We start from the raw sequence: 18,110 nt of genomic DNA, 5'->3' as shown, positions 1-18,110 counted from the left end.
CCATCTGCATAATTGCATGTGGTGTTGTAATAGATACGGAGGAGCTAGAGGAACTGTAGTACTCTTCAGAGAAGGATGGGGACATTGAGGAAGAGGAATCTCCCCTTGTAATTAACAGAGCTCAACTGCAAGTCATGATGGGACCTGATTGACACTTGGTTCCAGTAGATGTGAATTGGGTGCAGCAGTTCATGGTGGACTGTAGAATATTTGTTAATCATTATACTAGTATTTAGTTTGCATTTTGGATGAACTTTGGCCTTGTGTTCCCTTCTACTAGATATACATAAAATCTTATGTTTGTATTTGGTTGGTTGTATGATGTTTCCCTCTTTGGACAATGACAAGCTGTGGATCTGCAGTGGACACTGAGGATAGGGTGGCGGTGTTAGGGTGTTTAAATAGGATGTAGCTAAGGACAAGTAAACTGTGTAGTATGTTGGTTAATTCGTGAAAAGGGTGAGAGAATGGAGTTGTATGTGCAATGGAGTGTCAGCCATGCCAGCTATGTGCATGGGTAGCATTGTGTTGTAGCTACTGTGCCATTAAGCTGCCGACGATGGGAAATATGTGATTGCCAATGCTTGTCCGTGTGCATTGTGGCCTTTTTAAAGATGGTGTGTGCCCCAGGGATGCCAGGCTTTTGGTGGATACCTGCTGAGTGACAAGTTGTTTGGGGAATGCCGAGTAATAAGGTGGGGCTAGAATCAGGTCAGGTGTGAGGGACATCATAGGGACAAGTTAGGCAGAGGCTTGTTAAGATAAGGCTGGAGATCTCACTAGGCTTCGCAGAGAGAAACCTCTGTGAAACTTGACAAAACTGTCATCACCCCAGTGTTCTAAGTTTTGGAAGCATGAGTATGCTCAATATTCTACACATTGTGAACAGCCAAAGGGATGTTCTGAGGAAGAGTCACCAGACCTGAAACGTTAACTCTGTTTTTACCTTCACAGATGCTACCAGACCTGCTGAGCTTTTCCAGCAACTTTATTTTTGTTCCTGATTTACAGCATCCACAATTCTTTCAGTTTTTATTTATCCAAAGGGATGTGTTGTTTGATACGATCCACCATTTATTGGGACGAATTACCTATATACCTGCAATTGCACTACCACTGAAATTCATGTACCATATTATTCATCTATGTGTAGGCAAAAGGTCTTTTTGATTTAATGCCAGCATCATGTTAGTGGAGAATACCACTTTTGTGTTACAACTGCATAGTTTTACTTTGAGCAAACATTTGTGGCCTTAGGTTGGCTGTAATGCACAGTGAAATGTGACAAGCTCTCATTGCCTGGTCTCGTGTAACAGACTGGAAAGTCTCCAATTCTTCCTAGTGCTACTCATTTTAATAACTGGAATAACTTCTTTGCGAAATGCATTAAATTTACATTCCAAAAACACTAGTACCGAATTATGTGGATCCATGGCAAAAGCAATAATGAATAAAGTATTGCGAAACAGATGTTGAACACAGATGTGATTTATTTTGGTTATAATTATTGTTACAATCCCTTTGGGGGAACTGCAAGCGAAATTTACCAAATGACCTCCGAAGACAAAATTACTGAAAGTTTTCACTTTTTTTATTGTTGCATTTACTTTAACATTAATCTGAATCAATGTAAATTAAAAGATGAAGTAACAGGCAAATGATGCTTCAAATGAAAAAAATTAGCTCTCTCACTCTAAATGGTTGCTACAACAAAAATACATTTAATAGAAGCATAAGCATTTGTGCCTCTCCACATAAGTAAGGCTCTACATAGCTACACAGTTCTGCATAATGCTGTTCTTTATTCACGCAGGTTATGTCAGGAATCCTATACGTCTGTAACTTTCACCTTTTGAGTTTCATAGCTTTAATTATTATAATAAGACAAACCTATACAAACGCCCCCTCTCTCTCTCTCCCTGTGTCTCTCAGATCATAACACTCCTAATGGTGAAACTTTCCGGAGTTCCTTTTCAACCAAGTAACCAATAACACTGTACTCATTGGGATGAGGGCCAGGTAGATTTCATCAAGTATGAGATCCCTGATTAGTGTTAATCTGGGCCAATCAGGGAGTACTGGCTGGCAGATATAAACAGGAGAGCCTCCTCTCTCTAGGGACTGGTTCTGAGCAATCTGGTCATTGCCCATGTATTGTCCACACGTAAATAAAGGATGACTCAGTGATGCCATACCGCCCTCTGTGCAGTTATTTTAGTGGTGTCGGGAGAAAACAATTTGTTGCTGAAGGAAATTCACTTGCAACAGTTGTCTTTGAATTGTGGTAAGCATTTCAGGCATTATGCCTTTATTTGGGAAGCTTGACTCATTCGATTTTGCCTTCGAAGACTGTGCCCAGGATGTGGAAAGAATGCGGTATTTTTTTCTGGGTAAATGACAGTGCTTTTATCTGCCCCAATGGGTAATCCTTCTGACCGCTTGCGGACCCACTGCATTTTTGGAACTGCTGTATTTGCTGATTAAGGGCACGACCTAGGTCCTGGTATCCTATGAGAAGCAGTTGGTGCAGTTGCACTGATGGTAGTAAGAGTCTCGGGCCCAAGCCCATTGGGGTGGAATTGGTTGAGAAAAATTCACTTTGATTGGCTCAAACTTTTCAATTAGAAAATGCCTGCCTGAGTGAAGTCCGAATTAGATACCCGGAGACTTTTCAGGAATGGCAGGGACTATCAAAAGAGCCACGGCCACCTTACATGTTGACCAGGAAGCAATTCCACAATTCTGCAAGGCCCACCCAGTATCATTTGCCTGAAGTGCAAAAATAGAGGCAGAAATCAGGAGGCTGGAAAACGAAGGAATCATCAAACCAGTGCAATTTGCAGAATGGGCAGCCACTGGTTGTACCGATTGTGAAGCCTGATGGCTTGGTTCATCTTTGTGGGGATTTTAAGCAAATTGTAAACCTATTCTCACAGCTGGATGAGTACCCAATCCCTCACATAGAGGACTTCTATGCAAAATTGGCAGTGGGAGGTGGGGACCACTATCCTTCATGAAGCTGGACATGAGCCACGTGTACTTGAAATTGTGGTTAGATGAGGATTCTCAGAAGTATGCTACAATTAATATCCATAAGGATCTCTATCGATATGAGACTTCTATTTGGGGTATCATCAGTCTGTACAGGTTTTTAGCGGATGATGGAGCAGATGTTTACCCCAGGTTGCCGTTTGTCTAGATGACATGCTAATAACTGGGAAGACCAATAAAGAGCACTTGGAGAATTTAGACATAGTCCTTTAAACGTTTCTCCCAGGCATGTCTACTCCTTAGAAAGGAAAAATGTATGTTCCAGGCAGTCGAAGTGACCTATCTGGGCTACAGAGTCAACAAAACCAGGTTACACCTGTTGGAAGATAAAGTGAGGGCGATCAAAAGTGCCCTGGCTCTGACATCTGTACTGGGGCTTAGGTCTTTCCTTGGGTTGGTGAATTAATACGGGAAATTCATACATAACCTGGCCTCCAGCTTGGGACCCTTACACATGCTATTGAAAAAGGGTCAGCCTTGGAAATGGCCACATAGCCAAGAAGTAGCCTTGAGGGAAGTGAAAAGGCTGTTATTGTCATCTAAGGTGCTGGCCCACTAGGATCCCAAGTGATAATGGGAACTGCAGATGCTGGAGAATCCAAGATAATAAAGTGTGAAGCTGAATGAACACAGCAGGCCAAGCAGCATCTCAGGAACGCAAAAGCTGACATTTCAGGCCTAGACCCTTCATCAGAGAGCTATTACCTGGTTTGCTTCAGGACATGGTTGAGCAGTTTCAAGGCTTAAGAGATTGCAAGAGAGTTGCAGTGGGAGAGAGATTCCCTGAGGTTGGTCCGGAGGGAGGAGGGTAACTTCTTCAGGTTAGGCATCCCTGGAAGAGGCTTCGCAGTGAGGTTAAAATTGTATCAGAGATAATGGGAACTGCAGATGCTGGAGAACCCAAGATAACAAAGTGTGGAGCTGGATAAACACAGCAAGCCAAGCAGCATCTCAGGATCGCAAAAGCTGACGTTTCGGGCCTAGACCCTTCATCATCTCATGAAGGGTCTAGGCCCAAAATGTCAGCTTCTGCTCTCCTGAGATGCTGCTTGGCCTGCTGTGTTCCTCCAGCTTCACACTTTATTATCTATGATCCCAAGTGAGAAGTGGTGCTGACATGTGACATCCTGTGTATGGTTTTGGGGTAGTTTTGGCTCATCAGTTGGCCTAATGGAGAGGAACACCCAATAGCATATGCTTCCTGGACTTTGGCTGAAGCCGAACCCAAATATCTCCAGATAGAGGAGGAAGGTTTGGTGGTCATCTTTGGATGTGAGGAAGTTCCACCGGTACCATTATGGATGTAAATTTGTAATAGTAATGGACTTCAAACCCCTGTTAGGGCTACTTAAAGAGGACAAGGCCATGCTGCCCATAGCTTCAGGTCAAATTCAGTGGTGGGTGCTTATTCTCATTGTATACAATTACAATTTGAAACACCATCCAGGGGGCCAGGTGGCAAATGCAGATGCCTTGAACTACCTTCATCTGGCAGATGCACCACCGGTTGTACCGCCACTAGAAAAGTCTGTTCTGGTTTTAAACTTTCTGGACACCTTCCAGTCACCACGGGTAATATCTGACTATAGACGCAAAAAGATCCTATCCTAGCAAAACTGAAATAACTGGTGGTAATGGAGGAAACCGAAGAGTCATCACAAACAGGATTGAAACCTTTCTCGCCCCGGTGAGCCTAGATCATAATAGAGAATGGCATACTATTATGGGGAGCAAGGGTGATTTTCCCGAGCAAAGGTCAGTGCCAGATACTAGCTGAATTCAACTAGCATCATCCAGGGGTTTCCAAAATGAAGAAGTTATGTCTGGTGGCCAGGATTGGATGCCAACATGACTCCAGTGGTAGGGTAGTGCCCAGAGTGCAAACAAGGACAAAACCTACCACCAGCAGCTCTCCCACATTTGTGGGAATGTCCAGGTAAACCCTGGTTACATGTCGATTTAAGCTGGTCTTTTCATGGGCTGAATGTTCTTGGTCATTGTGAATGTCCATTCAAAGTGGTTGGATATGCATAGAGTTCATTTGGCAAACATGGGGACAACAATAGAAAAATTGCATGCATCTTTTGGCATACATGGAAGTGTTGGCCACAGGTAATGGGTTACCATTTACCAGCAAGGACTTTGAGTATTTCCTAAAGTTGAATGGTATTTGACATGTAAGGATAGCTCCATATCATCCATCATCCAATGGTCTGGTAGAAAGAGCAGTACGAACGTTTTGAACAGCCTCCAGCTTCACTTGATACTGAATTGTCCAGTTCTTGTTTGTTTATGGGACCACCTGTCATGCAATTACAGGGATAGCTTCCGCAGAATTGCTGATGGGGACAAGGCTTGCATCAGATTAAACTTGATATTCGTGGAACTGGTGGTGGGAGAGGGTGAAGCGATAACAGGAACACTATTGCTGGGCACAAGACACCTCTAATTTACTTCAGGGGAACAAAGCTTGGTGTTAAAACCACGGAAATGATCTTTCAGGGGTATGAGGCGAGGTCAACATGAGGTTAGGTCCAGTGACATACAAAGTTTAGGTAAGTGAGTCAGTCCTGAACAAACATGTGGATCGCTTGAAAGCTGTTACCTTGCAAATAGGGCAGGAGCGAAACAGAACAGCCAGAAGACCTGTCAGAAACCAAGGGTTCTCCCCCTCCATCTAGCATGGAGGAAACCTCAAGCGTCCAGGATAGATGCGGTCATGATACTGTTGCCACTGAAGAGGAGGAATTTCTCCTCAGATGTTCCTGGTGCAAGAAGCAGGCTACAATCTGGTATACGCTGCCCATGTCCACGTCAGAGGAACCAGACCTGAGACAAAAACATTGCAGGAGGAGCTACAAGATAAAGAAAAGGCCTATATCCCCGGAATTGGGAGGAGGGATGCAGTCATTGGCACGAGTGCCAGATGGACCTCATTGAGTATGAGTTCCATGACTGGGGTTGATAACCTGGGTCAATTGGGGAGCCCTGTCTGACAGACATAAACAGGAGATTCAGAGAGTCTCCTCACAAGGAACTGGCTCTGAGCTGGCTGTTCAGAGTCCATGTACTCTGTACTTGTGAGCAAAGGGTGACCTGGTGACAGGATACTGGTCTCTGCACAGTTATTTCAAACACCCTGGTTCTCGAAAAACACCCAGGTTTTGAGCATCACCTAAGCTATCCACATAGCTTTCCGGGTTTTAGATCTTTTTTGTCAGCTCACGTGGTACGGCGTAGAGCTCCTGTCTCCTTTGCTGCCAAACAGAAAAAAATTACCTCTTCCTGAGAGTGATTTGCTTCTTCTACTTGCAAGAATTCCCAGTGATCCTCTTTTAGCCTCTGTCTGTATCCAATCACCGATTGCCTTTATCCTCCACCTTTCTGCTTGGAGCATTCATTTTTTTCTAACTGCCAAGCACACATCTTAGTTTCCTCTAAATACTTGTGCTTCCAGGGTTACATGTCAGATGGACCAGTGTTCTTATTATTGCAATTGCTCTCTTACTTTTAATAGTTTACATTAATCATTAACTTTCAAACATTCTTTTAAAAAATTACAGATTTCACAGACATTGTAAAGAAATTACATATTTTCCTTAATGTACTGCTTCCAGGTGAAAGTTTGTCACTGTGTATTTACAATAAAGTGTCATCTTGCATTAATTTCGCTCAGAGAAAACAATATTTTTCTTCTTCGTATCCAAATGGAGTGTGTTATTAAGTTACAAATATCCAATATTTTGATAGGCTTCTTTAACATGAAATAACCAATAAATATTTAGCCCAGATTATGTCCTTTTGATAAATACTTGGCAGAATTAGCATCAGTATATCAATTTAAAGCATGAATGCTATTGTCATAGACCTCCCCATTGGTTTCTCCTTCTTGACACTGAATAAAATCTAAAATGCCAACAACCCAGTTTTAATGCATCTTTTTGCCAAAATAAAGAAAAAAAGTCTGTTAGTTAAAGTTTCATTTCTAGTTGACAACTTAAACTATATAAATATATATGTACAGACAGACGCAATTGACATATATTCAGTGGCATTTTTCCAGGTCTTTTAACAATCACTTTCTTCTAGAGGAAACTGTCATTTTTATTTCCTACACTGGTGGTAATGTAGAAATTGACAATCATTTTAAAGTTTAATTTCTATTTTATTGCAATGTTTAGGATAAACTGCAGGTCATGTTGAAAACCCCAGTCTGGCATTTGAAGCTGAAACAGTTTTGTAGCAGACAAGATGTAATTTAGGATAGGGTAGAAATGATGAATTTTCCGAAAATATAAGGTGTCAAAGGCTGAAAATGTGTAGCTCGTGCACTGTTGATATTGAAAAGAACGCATAAGCAAATTTAAACAGGTACTTTTCCCATATTATAGGGGGATCTCATAGCACTGTCCTGTTTCTGAGCTAGAGGCTGGAAAGCATTGTGTCCTATTTCATAACTTGCCGTGAATTTTATTTACAACCAACTGAGAAGGTAGCTGTTTTAATATCTTATTTGCCTCAGACTGTGCAGTAATCCCTCTGTAAACACTAGACTGTGAGCCTGGATAATGTGCTTGCAACTCCAGAATGGGCTCTGACTTTCTGCTTCAAGTGGTACAAATACTGAGCCATCTCATCCTGGATAAGAAGGTAGAAAAGGAAAAATAGAGTTAGGGAGGAAGGCGGCAGAATAGAAAGAAAGGTGGATCAAAGATTGTTCTAACTCGTCCCATTCACTTGTTATCATTGTCCTTGCATCTGCACCCGTTGTCCCAAATACCACACATTAATAATTCTCATCTTTGTTTTAAATCTCTTCATTGCCCCACTTTTCACTCTCTCAATAATCTCTAGCAGCCCAAAATTGTTCTTTCTTCCAGAATACTCAATTCCTCTGACCCTGGCTTTCTTTGCATTCTTACCCCGCCTCACTGCTCTCCTATCCACTGGGCCACACCTTCAGTTGTCTCAGCTTCACTTTTGTTCACCTTTCCTAACATCACCCAACATCTTTGGCCCTGTGCTTGAAAGAAAATCTACAGTTTTGCAAACCACTTACGGTTTTCTTTGATATGACAAATGCAAGTTACTATTGAGCGTGGTCAAAGATGAAAGGGATAGAGGAAAAGAGGGTGGGGTGAAAGGAAAAGTAGAAAAATGGGGCAGTATAATAGGAGAAAAAAGGGATGGTGGAATGGATCATTAGAGGAGGCTGAACTATGCTGAGATATGGGAGGAGAGAGAAGAAGTTGGAAATGGGAAGATGGAGAAAAGTGAGAGAAGATATGGATGGAGAGGTGTTTGGAGAGGATTGGATTGCAGATGAAATCCAGAGAATGATTTTTGGGGTGGGAGGAGAAAACAAAGGCGAATAGCGAAGGATTGAAGAGACAACTGGAAAAAGGGAGAGAAGAGATGGACAGAAGAGAATAGATGGGTGATGCTGGCAGATTGGAGGATCTGGATGTTTCACAATTTCTTTAATACCCTAGTCTGGCGCCAGTGATCTGCCAATGCATATTGAATGTTTACAATGTCACACAGATGCAATTTCTGACCTCATATGGAAACAAGGTCTTCATTCTGCTCTCACACCTACTGGCATATGAGGCAGGCAAAGCATGTGATTGTGTCAGCATCCATTGCTTGCTTTTCCTGTAGTATGTCACTAGCCTGTCAGATGAGGCTGTAGTTTGAGAGACATCACTCTGCATGAAGCGTAACTGACCAGGTGTCTCTCCCACCCTTACTGCCTGCCGTTGGTCTTGTTGGAAGGATTTGCAGGTTTTTAATCCAACTGTTTGCCCACATTACAAACACACACCTTTCTTGACCATCAAGTCTTGAAGTAGGACTTGAACCTTGAGCTTCTAGCTTAGAGTTTATTCCTCAATTAAGGCTTGGGTAAAATTTCAAAGCATTTCATAGAACTTCAAAAGTAATTACTATTTGACTAAGGCCATGGAAGATATTATACAAATGTAAATGCTATACTTCCTAATCTCTCTTGAACCTTAACTCTCAGTCACTATCTTGCTCTATTTCTCTTTCTTTTGCTTTCTCTACAGCTCCTTTTATTCATTCATGATATGAGAATGTCACTGCTAGGCAGCAGTCATTGCCTATCTCTAATTGCCCAGGGGGCTGTTAAGAGTCAGCCACATTGCTGTGGGTCTGGAGTCACATGTAGTCCAGGCCAGGTAAGGATGGCAGTTTCCTTCCCTAAGGGGCATTAGTGAACCAGACAGGGTTTTCCTGACAACTAGAACATAGAAAATAGAACATTACAGTGCAGAATAGGCCCTTTGGTCCTCGATGTTGCGCCGACCTGTGAAACTAATCAGAACCGTATCTAACCTACACTATTCCATTATTATCCATATCTTTATCCCATGACCATTTAAATGCCCTTAAAGTTGGCGAGTCTACTACTGTTGCAGGCAGGGTATTCCACGCCCATACTACTCTGAGTAAAGAACCTACCTCTGACATCTGTCCTATATCTGTAACCCCTCAATTTAAAGCTATGTCCCCTCGTGCTCACCGTCACCATCCTAGGAAAAAGGCTCTCACTGTCCACCCTATCTAATCCTCTGATCATCTTGTATGTCTCTATTAAGTCGCCTCTTAACCTTCTTCTCTCTAACAAAAACAGCCTCAAGCCCCTCAGACTTTCCGCATAAGACCTTCCCTCCATATCAGGCAACATTCTGGTAAATCTCCTCTGCACCCTTTCCAATGCTTCCACATCCTTCCGATAATGTGGCGACCAGAACTATATGCAATACTCCTAGTGTGGCCGTACCAGAGTTTTGTACAGCTGCAACATGATCTCATGACTCCAAAACTCAATCCCTCTACCAATAAAACCTAACACACCATATGCCTTCTTAACAACCCTGTCAACCTGGGTGGCAACTTTCAGGGATCTATGTACATGGACACTGAGATCTCTCTGCTCATCCACACTACCAAGAATCTCACCATTAGCTGAGTACTCTGTATTCCTGTTACTCCTAGATTCTTAATTCTAGATATTTATTGAATTCAAATTCCACCATCTGCCACGGCAGGATTCAAACCTAGGTCCCCAGATTGTTATCTAGATCTTGGTTTAACAGTCCAGTGATAATACTACTAGGTCATCACCTCCTCCCCATGAACTTCTTGTTTTCAGATGCTGCTCATATCTAGTTCACCTTATACAGGCTTCTTTTTTCACCTTTGAGAAAAATCAAGTTAGAATAAGGCAAGAAATCTTGTGTCTTCTCTCTCTCACACTGTCTCTCTCTCTCTCACACACACACACACACACCTCCTCTTCCCTCCCCTATGGTAAAAGTTGAAATCTGTTTTCCATATGGTAACTAAAGCGTTAGGGAGATATGCTTTCTCCAGAGCTTAGTGAGGGTCTGGAATTCACTGCTGAAGAGAATGGCAGATACAAAAATCCACATGATCTTTAATGTGCACTTGGGTTCATACTTGAAGTGCCATAATCCACATTGCTGTGCAGTAAAAGCTGAAAAATGGGATTATGCTGCATAGCTCTTTTCTAATCAGCACAAATATGATGGGCGAAATGGCCACCTTCTGTCCTGTACACTTCTATTATTCTGTGAACAGTGTTTATATTCAGAAAATAATGAATTGACTAAGGCATGGTGGGATGTTTGAAGGTAGCGAAAGATGCTATATCAATACAAGTCATCCAATTTTCTTGTTTTACAGATAGTAGCAGCAAAATGCTTAGTGATTGAGATAATTAAGAGGCTTCAAAATTCAATTGATATGTCCTTTTGAGGATTGGACAGAAGTAAGCATAAGTAAAATGAAAATTACCCCTTGCCTCTGTCTCCCCTTTTCATCTTCCTCTCTCCAAGTTTTGGTTTGTATTTCAGTCACCAGACTCAGTGCCTATGAAATCATTTTACAATCAAATTGCCATCATGGTATAACAGCTGGAAATATTAGTGGACAAATACCATTATCTCACAGTTTGACATTGTTGTGAATTACTAGGGCTGAGTGGCAGTTATGGAATGCCAGCAGTAATTGCTCTTTCTGACTTAATCCTACTTCAGCAAATGCATCTAAACCTCAAGATTGCCTGTTTCCCATGAGGGAAAACGAAACCTAGATCTAAGCAGTGCATTGGATCCTTCAATCAGTTTAAAGCTACCAACACAACTGGAGGTTGATGGCAGTCAGTAAGTTGAGCGCCAGATCTCCAGTAACCTATTACCATCCATGGGGTGATTGTAACAATTGTCTCAGCATGTGTGTTTAATAGATACACTGCCAGAGAAGATCACTGACCTTATCAAGGCTTCAACAAGAAACATGAACAGTTTTCAAGAAACAATTCCGCAGTTTATTTCCTTTCCAGAGGCCAGAGAATAAAAAGTACTCACTATTTCAGCTAATCTGCTTTTTTTGGAAACTTAGAGAACCAGAACAAAACTTATCAAAATCAAATTAACATATCATCATCCAGGATGAAGATATATCCTAGTACCTGTGATGCATTCCAGTGATCTCTCTGCTTTCCATTGGCCTTAATTCCATCTGTGTTCCTCTTTGTTGTTCATTGATACCAAGAAAATCTCCCCCCAAAGTTACAACTGAATAGTGGCATCTCACAGTGAAAAATCTGATTTGAACATATTTGACATTGAACCTGGATGATTGAGAAACTTTTTACCTCCTAATGCTTACATCCCTTCCCACCAGAAACCTCACCAAAATATAAAAGGTGGCTTTCAGAGTACAGAACTGCAACACTATTCTCAATTTTGAAATAACATTTGTCTCCCACTGGAATTTCACTCTCATAGTTTGTAGTGTCATTATATCATTTAGGCTTTACAGCTTGGTAACAACCTTGCTAACATACTCTTTGTCATCTTTTGTTCTCTCAAATGTTCACTGCAGACTTTGTTGATATTGCTGAGTAATCCAACAATTAGTTTGTCTGTTGTTGAGTGTAATGATTGAGGAAGTAATCTCAGCCAGGTCATTGAGAGAGCATCTGCTGTTCTGCAAATAAAATACCAGGATGTTTGATAGCCACCTGACTAATGGATAATGTCAGAATTTAATGTTCGCTGTAGGACAGCGTTTCCTACGTTGACACACTGCAATTGCTCCAATTGTGTCAGCTTGGAATGCTTATTCAAGTCTTAGAATGGGGCTTGAACCCACAACCTTCTGACTCTGTGATTAAAATATAGCTAATAACACAGCACAAACAAGTACCTAAAACACAGGGGTTAATGTGTGAATTGTTGTTTTTAATGAAGAACAATTTGTAACATGGTGCAAACTTTGAATTACATCTGACAATGAATATTGAATGATAAGCCAATATTGTTTTGCAGGGTACGGTTGTTATCAAGTTTATTTGTAGTGGATGCTTGATTTGATTTGATTTGGCTTTGGTTTTACTATCACACATACTCAAGTACAGGAGTACGGTGAAAAATGTATAATGTTGCCATACAAGATGACATCTTATGTACAAGTGCCTAGGTACAGAATCTTAACAACCAGGTACAAAGAAAGAACAAAGTTAAAAATTAAACATTTCAGTAATTATAGTCCAATGTAAAACATGCAAAATAAAGTTAAAGGTTACACATTATAAACCATAGATAATGGGAACTGCAGATGCTGGAGATTCCAAGATAATAAAATGTGAGGCTGGATGAACACAGCAGGCCAAGCAGCATCTCAGGAGCACAAAAGCTGACGTTTCGGGCCTAGACCCTTCATCAGAGAGGGGGATGGGGGGAGGGAACTGGAATAAATAGGGAGAGAGGGGGAGGCGGACCGAAGATGGAGAGTAAAGAAGATAGGTGGAGAGGGTGTAGGTGGGGAGGTAGGGAGGGGATAGGTCAGTCCAGGGAAGACGGACAGGTCAAGGAGGTGGGATGAGGTTAGTAGGTAGCTGGGGGTGCGGCTTGGGGTGGGAGGAAGGGATGGGTGAGAGGAAGAACCGGTTAGGGAGGCAGAGACAGGTTGGACTGGTTTTGGGATGCAGTGGGTGGGGGGGAAGAGCTGGGCTGGTTGTGTGGTGCAGTGGGGGGAGGGGATGAACTGGGCTGGTTGAGGGATGCAGTGGGGGAAGGGGAGATTTTGAAACTGGTGAAGTCCACATTGATACCATATGGCTGCAGGGTTCCCAGGCGGAATATGAGTTGCTGTTCCTGCAACCTTCGGGTGGCATCATTGTGGCAGTGCCACAATTATAAACCATCTTAGGTTTTAGTAGAAAATAAGGAAATAAACCTGGAAGTTCGAATGTTACAGTCTTTCTTAAGTGCGTAGCCATGGTGGGACCACACTTGGAGGAATCACCTCAAGACCAGAAGCCCACACTGAGCTGACAGACCGCCATGTACCACTGAAAGACCACTACGCTGGGCCACTGAGAGGCCGCCATGTCCCGCCAAAAGACTGCTACGCAGAGCCACTGAGAGACCGCAGTCTGGGCCACTGAGAGACTGCCATGTACCACTGAAAGACCACTACGCTGGGCCACTGAGAGACCGCCATGTTCCGCCAAAAGACCACTACGCAGAGCCACTGAGAGGCCGCCATGTACCGCCAAAAGACTGCTACGCAGAGCCACTGAGAGACTGCAGTCTGGGCCACTGAGAGACTGCCATGTACCACCGAAAGACCACTACGCAGAGCCACTGAGAGATCACCATGTACCGCCAAAAGACTGCTACGCAGAGCCACTGAGAGACTGCAGTCTGGGCCACTGACCTGGGGCATAGGCAGATGGAATTGTGCTGTTAGGTAGTTGGGAAATTTTCATATATGCCACAAACTCATGACCTACCTTGTTTCTCAGAAATACTTTGCCATTATTCACAGCCAACATACAATGATTCTAGTACCAAGCTCTTTACATAAATAGAGGAGCTTTTCAGCTGCCTCATATTATGGTTTTCATGCTGCCAGAAATTCAACAGAAGACTCACACTAACACAAAGTGCAATGAACTGATTTCGTGCCCAATGCAAATGACAAGGTCACAACAATTGAGTACATCTTGTGGTGATGTAGCTTTCACTTGATCAAACTTACGAATGCTTCAGAGCAAGTTTTATGAAGTTGTTGAAATTGGGAGAAGGAAAGAATATTAAGTTATTAAATTGAAAATAGAACCTTGAAATTATGTGTGCAAATGCAGATTGTTCCTATGTGCATATTAAATAATTTTGCTTGTTCATTTAATAGAGTCTATTTAAAGTGTAATTTCCAGGCTTAGCATTTGTATTCACCAACTGAAGCCCAAGATTGAATGGAACTTGGAATGCTAGGAGGTCATTTAGTGTCTTGCGCATATTCCATCATTCCATAAGATACTGGCTGATCTGTGATGTGACTTCATTTCAATGCCTTTGCTCCAATCCCCATACTACCCTTAAATAATAGTCCATCAAACTCTTGAGTTAAAATGCACAATTGATATAAAACCAGTTGCTGTTGCATAAATTACTATTTGCAAAAGATGGTTCCAAACTACTACTACCCCTTGTATGTAGAAATATATCCTAATTTTACTCCTAAATGGTCTGGCTGTAATATTTTGTCAGTACCCCTAGTTCTATATTCCTTAACCAATGAAAAGAGTATCTCCCTATCCATCCTACATGTTCCCACTAGTTCTTGAAGACTTGGATAAAGTTATCCCTCACAGGAGTAATAGAGATAATGGGAGCTGCAGATGCTGGAGAATCCGAGATAACAAAGTGTGGAGCTGGATGAACACAGCAGGCCAAGCAGCATCTTAGGAGCACAAAGTATGCTGTTTGGCCTGCTGTGTTCATCCAGCTCCACACTTTGCACCCTCACAGAAGTGAAATGTTGACTTTGATTGACATCTTTAAGTGTTTATAATAAATTGCCTTTTCTGTGATCTCCTTTATCAATCTCTCAATGATTATTTGGACAAGATTAAGAAGTATGAAGTATTTAAAAGTCTCCATTATTGACACTGTAATGGTCTGTTTGAGGTCTGGGAACAGTATGCAAATAGATTTTTTTTCCTGTCAGCTGTTCCACACTTGCATTGTTGTCATACGACGTTTTGTTTGTGTATACACTGCTTACGAAGTGATTGGGTTATGAGTTGAAATATGAGCTAGTATGAAGTTGACATGACGAATATGTGACCATCCAAAGTCGTCAGGGGGCATGATTTGCAATGAGTTGCCATGGAAAGTAGAAGAAGCCATGGGGGTGTGGGATTTTGGGTTTGTGAGGAGTGAGAGCTTGAGGCCCTAAAATCTGGAGCATCTTTTACCAAGTCGGGTCCGGTGAGTCAGGAAATTTCCCAACCTGAGCTGCTCACTTCAGTGGCCAAATATTTCACTCCAGGTATCACCTGATAAATATATGTTGCATTTCTTCCAAGGCCAATCTTTCATTTGTAATGTGTGGTGCCTAGAACTGTTCACAGAAAATCACATGTAATTTAAAGGGCTTTGTCGAACTAAAGCAGCAACAGATGGCAACAATGAGGGAAGACTCTGAGCAGGAAAGTTTACGCGGTTGTGCCAGGACATTCAGCAGCAAGTGGCAACAATGAAGGTGGGCGCTGGAGCAGTGGAATGGACCCTCTCCAGAAAAGGAAGAGCATCTTTGAGGGAAGGTGAGCTCGGGGAAAAAAGATCAGACAACCCAATGTGAAAAAAACTTCATTCCATGTAAATACTGTAAATAGTTCCTTGATTAACCTTAATTTCTTTTCATGTTTGTAATGACTTGATGCCAGCAGACTAAATAATCTCTGCTTCATGATCTTTGGGCTGTCTGAGTGTTCAAATCTCATATTATAGAAGCATGACTGTGTCTCACTTGTATTCCAATCCTCTAGATATAAAACTAGCTTTCTGTTATCTTTATTGTTTATTTTCTATACCTTATTTATCTTCATGGCATTCAAGTTTTTTTCGTCCTCCCTTTTTCACCAATTAGAAAGTATCCTGTGTTTTTTTATTCATGGGTTATTGGCATTGCTGGTAAGGCCAGCATTTGTTGCCCATCCCACATTGCATACCTTTTGGGGTCAAAACCTCAACGTATTCTTACATTAAGTCCATTTGCACTTTCATTTAACCTATCGCTATCTCTCTGTATTTTTATAATTCCATCCACATAGAGTGCCTATAATGCTGTTTATCTTTGTGTCATCAGTAAACCCTAAGTCATTAGTTGAGGGTCCAAAACAGATCCTTGGGGTCCATACATTCCTGCCAATTAGAGAACCTACTTGGTGTCCCTGCTGTCTGCTTCCTGTCACTCACCCAGTCTCTTAACCATGTCAATTCTTTGATTCCATGAGATTCAATGTTAACTGATGGCATCCTTTGAAGAATTTTTTGAAATGCCTTCCAGACATCCATAAAATTAACAAAGGTAGACATCCTTCTGTTCACTACTTCAGTCACCTCTGCCAACATTTTTTTAAACATCATTCACTCGTGGGACATTGGTGTCACTGGCCGACTGGCCAGCATTTGTTGAATGTCAACAGCTGTCCTTGAGAAGTTGGTGGTGAGGTGCAGTCCACATGCTGTAGATTCCCTAGGTAGGGAGTTGCAAGATTTTGATGCAGCAATGGTGAAGGAGCAGTGATATATTTCCAAGTCAGGATGCTGAGTGGCTTGGAGGGTAACTTGCAAGCAGTGGTGGCCCCATTTACTGCTACTCTTGTCCTTCTAGATGGAAGTGGTTGTGGGTTTGGAAGGAGCTGTCTAAGGATGTTTGGTGAATTTCTGTAGTCCATCTTGTAGATGGTACACACTGCTGCTACTGAGTGTCAGTGGTGAAGAGAGTGGATGCTTGTGGATGTGTGCAAATCAAGGAGGCTGCTTTGTCCTAAATGGTGTCCAACTTTTGGCGTGTTGCTGGAGCTGATCCCATTCCAGGCAAGTGGGGAGTATTCCATCATATTCCTGACTTTTGCCTTGTAGACGGTTGACAGGTTTTGGGGAGTCAGGAGGTGATTACTCGCTGCAGTATTCCTAGCCTTTGACCCACTCTTGCAGCCACTGTGTATATGTGGTGAGTCCAGATGAGTTTCTGGTCAATGATAATCCCAAGGACGTTGATAGTGAGGGATTCAGTGATGGTAATTCCATTGAATGTCAAAGGGTGGTGGTTAGATTGTTTCTTATTGGTGATGATCATTGTCTGGCATTTGTGTAGCGAGAAGGTTACTTGCCACTTATCAGCCCAAGCCTGGACAGTGTCCAGATCTTGTTGCATTTGAACATGGACTGCTTCGGTATCTGAGGAGTCACTAATTGTGCTGGACATTGTGTAATCATCAGCAAACATCCCCACTTTTGACCTTATGGAGGGAGAACGTCATTGAAGCAGCTGAAGATAGTTGAGTCTAGGACACTACCCCGAGGAAGTCCTGGGGAGGTGCCCTGGAGCTGAAATAACTGACCTCCAATAGCTATACCCATTCTCCTATTGCCAGGCATGACTCCAACTGGTGGAGCGTTTGCACCCGATACCCATTGATTCCAGTTTTGCTAGAGCTCTTTGATGCCACACATGGACGAATGTGGCCTTGATGCCAAGGCCTGAAACTCACACCTCATTTAATCAAGTTCATCAGGCAGAATCTAACCTTTACAAATTATGCTGGTTCTCTGATCAGCTGAAACATATCAAGACATTCAGTCACCCCTATCCTTAGTGATAGAATCTTGTACTCTATCTACAACAGGTGTTAAGCTAATTTTCTTAAATAATAGATTGATATGCACAATTTTCTGAATCAGGAGAACTTTGGAAGATTATACTTTGTACATCTGCACTGTTCTCTTTTTACCTATTACCTTTACAATCTGGGGATGGAAGCTATCTGGTCATGAGTAGCTCTCACTCTTTATTAGCATTATTTTCTTCAGTATCCTTTGCTCTCATTAATTTTGCTTTAGGTTTCATAACAAGCATTTTTTTATTGGTTTAAATAAATACTTACTGTATTTAAATAAATGCTTGCAGTAATTTAAACCTAATATGAA

At 42.0% G+C, this 18,110-nt stretch overlaps 1 protein-coding gene across 1 annotated transcript in view; it reads left to right on the top strand.

The window, feature by feature from the left end:
• The window catches only part of LOC125448188 (sodium channel protein type 8 subunit alpha-like), a 326,376-nt gene that overhangs the window by 6,313 nt on the left and 301,953 nt on the right, over positions 1-18,110 (top strand). The window lies entirely within an intron of this gene.

The sequence above is a fragment of the Stegostoma tigrinum genome, chromosome X (genome assembly GCF_030684315.1).
Source record: "Stegostoma tigrinum isolate sSteTig4 chromosome X, sSteTig4.hap1, whole genome shotgun sequence".
Classification (NCBI taxonomy): domain Eukaryota; kingdom Metazoa; phylum Chordata; class Chondrichthyes; order Orectolobiformes; family Stegostomatidae; genus Stegostoma; species Stegostoma tigrinum.
The sequence above is the reverse complement of the archived record's forward strand: the minus strand, read 5'-3'. Positions and strand labels throughout refer to the sequence as shown.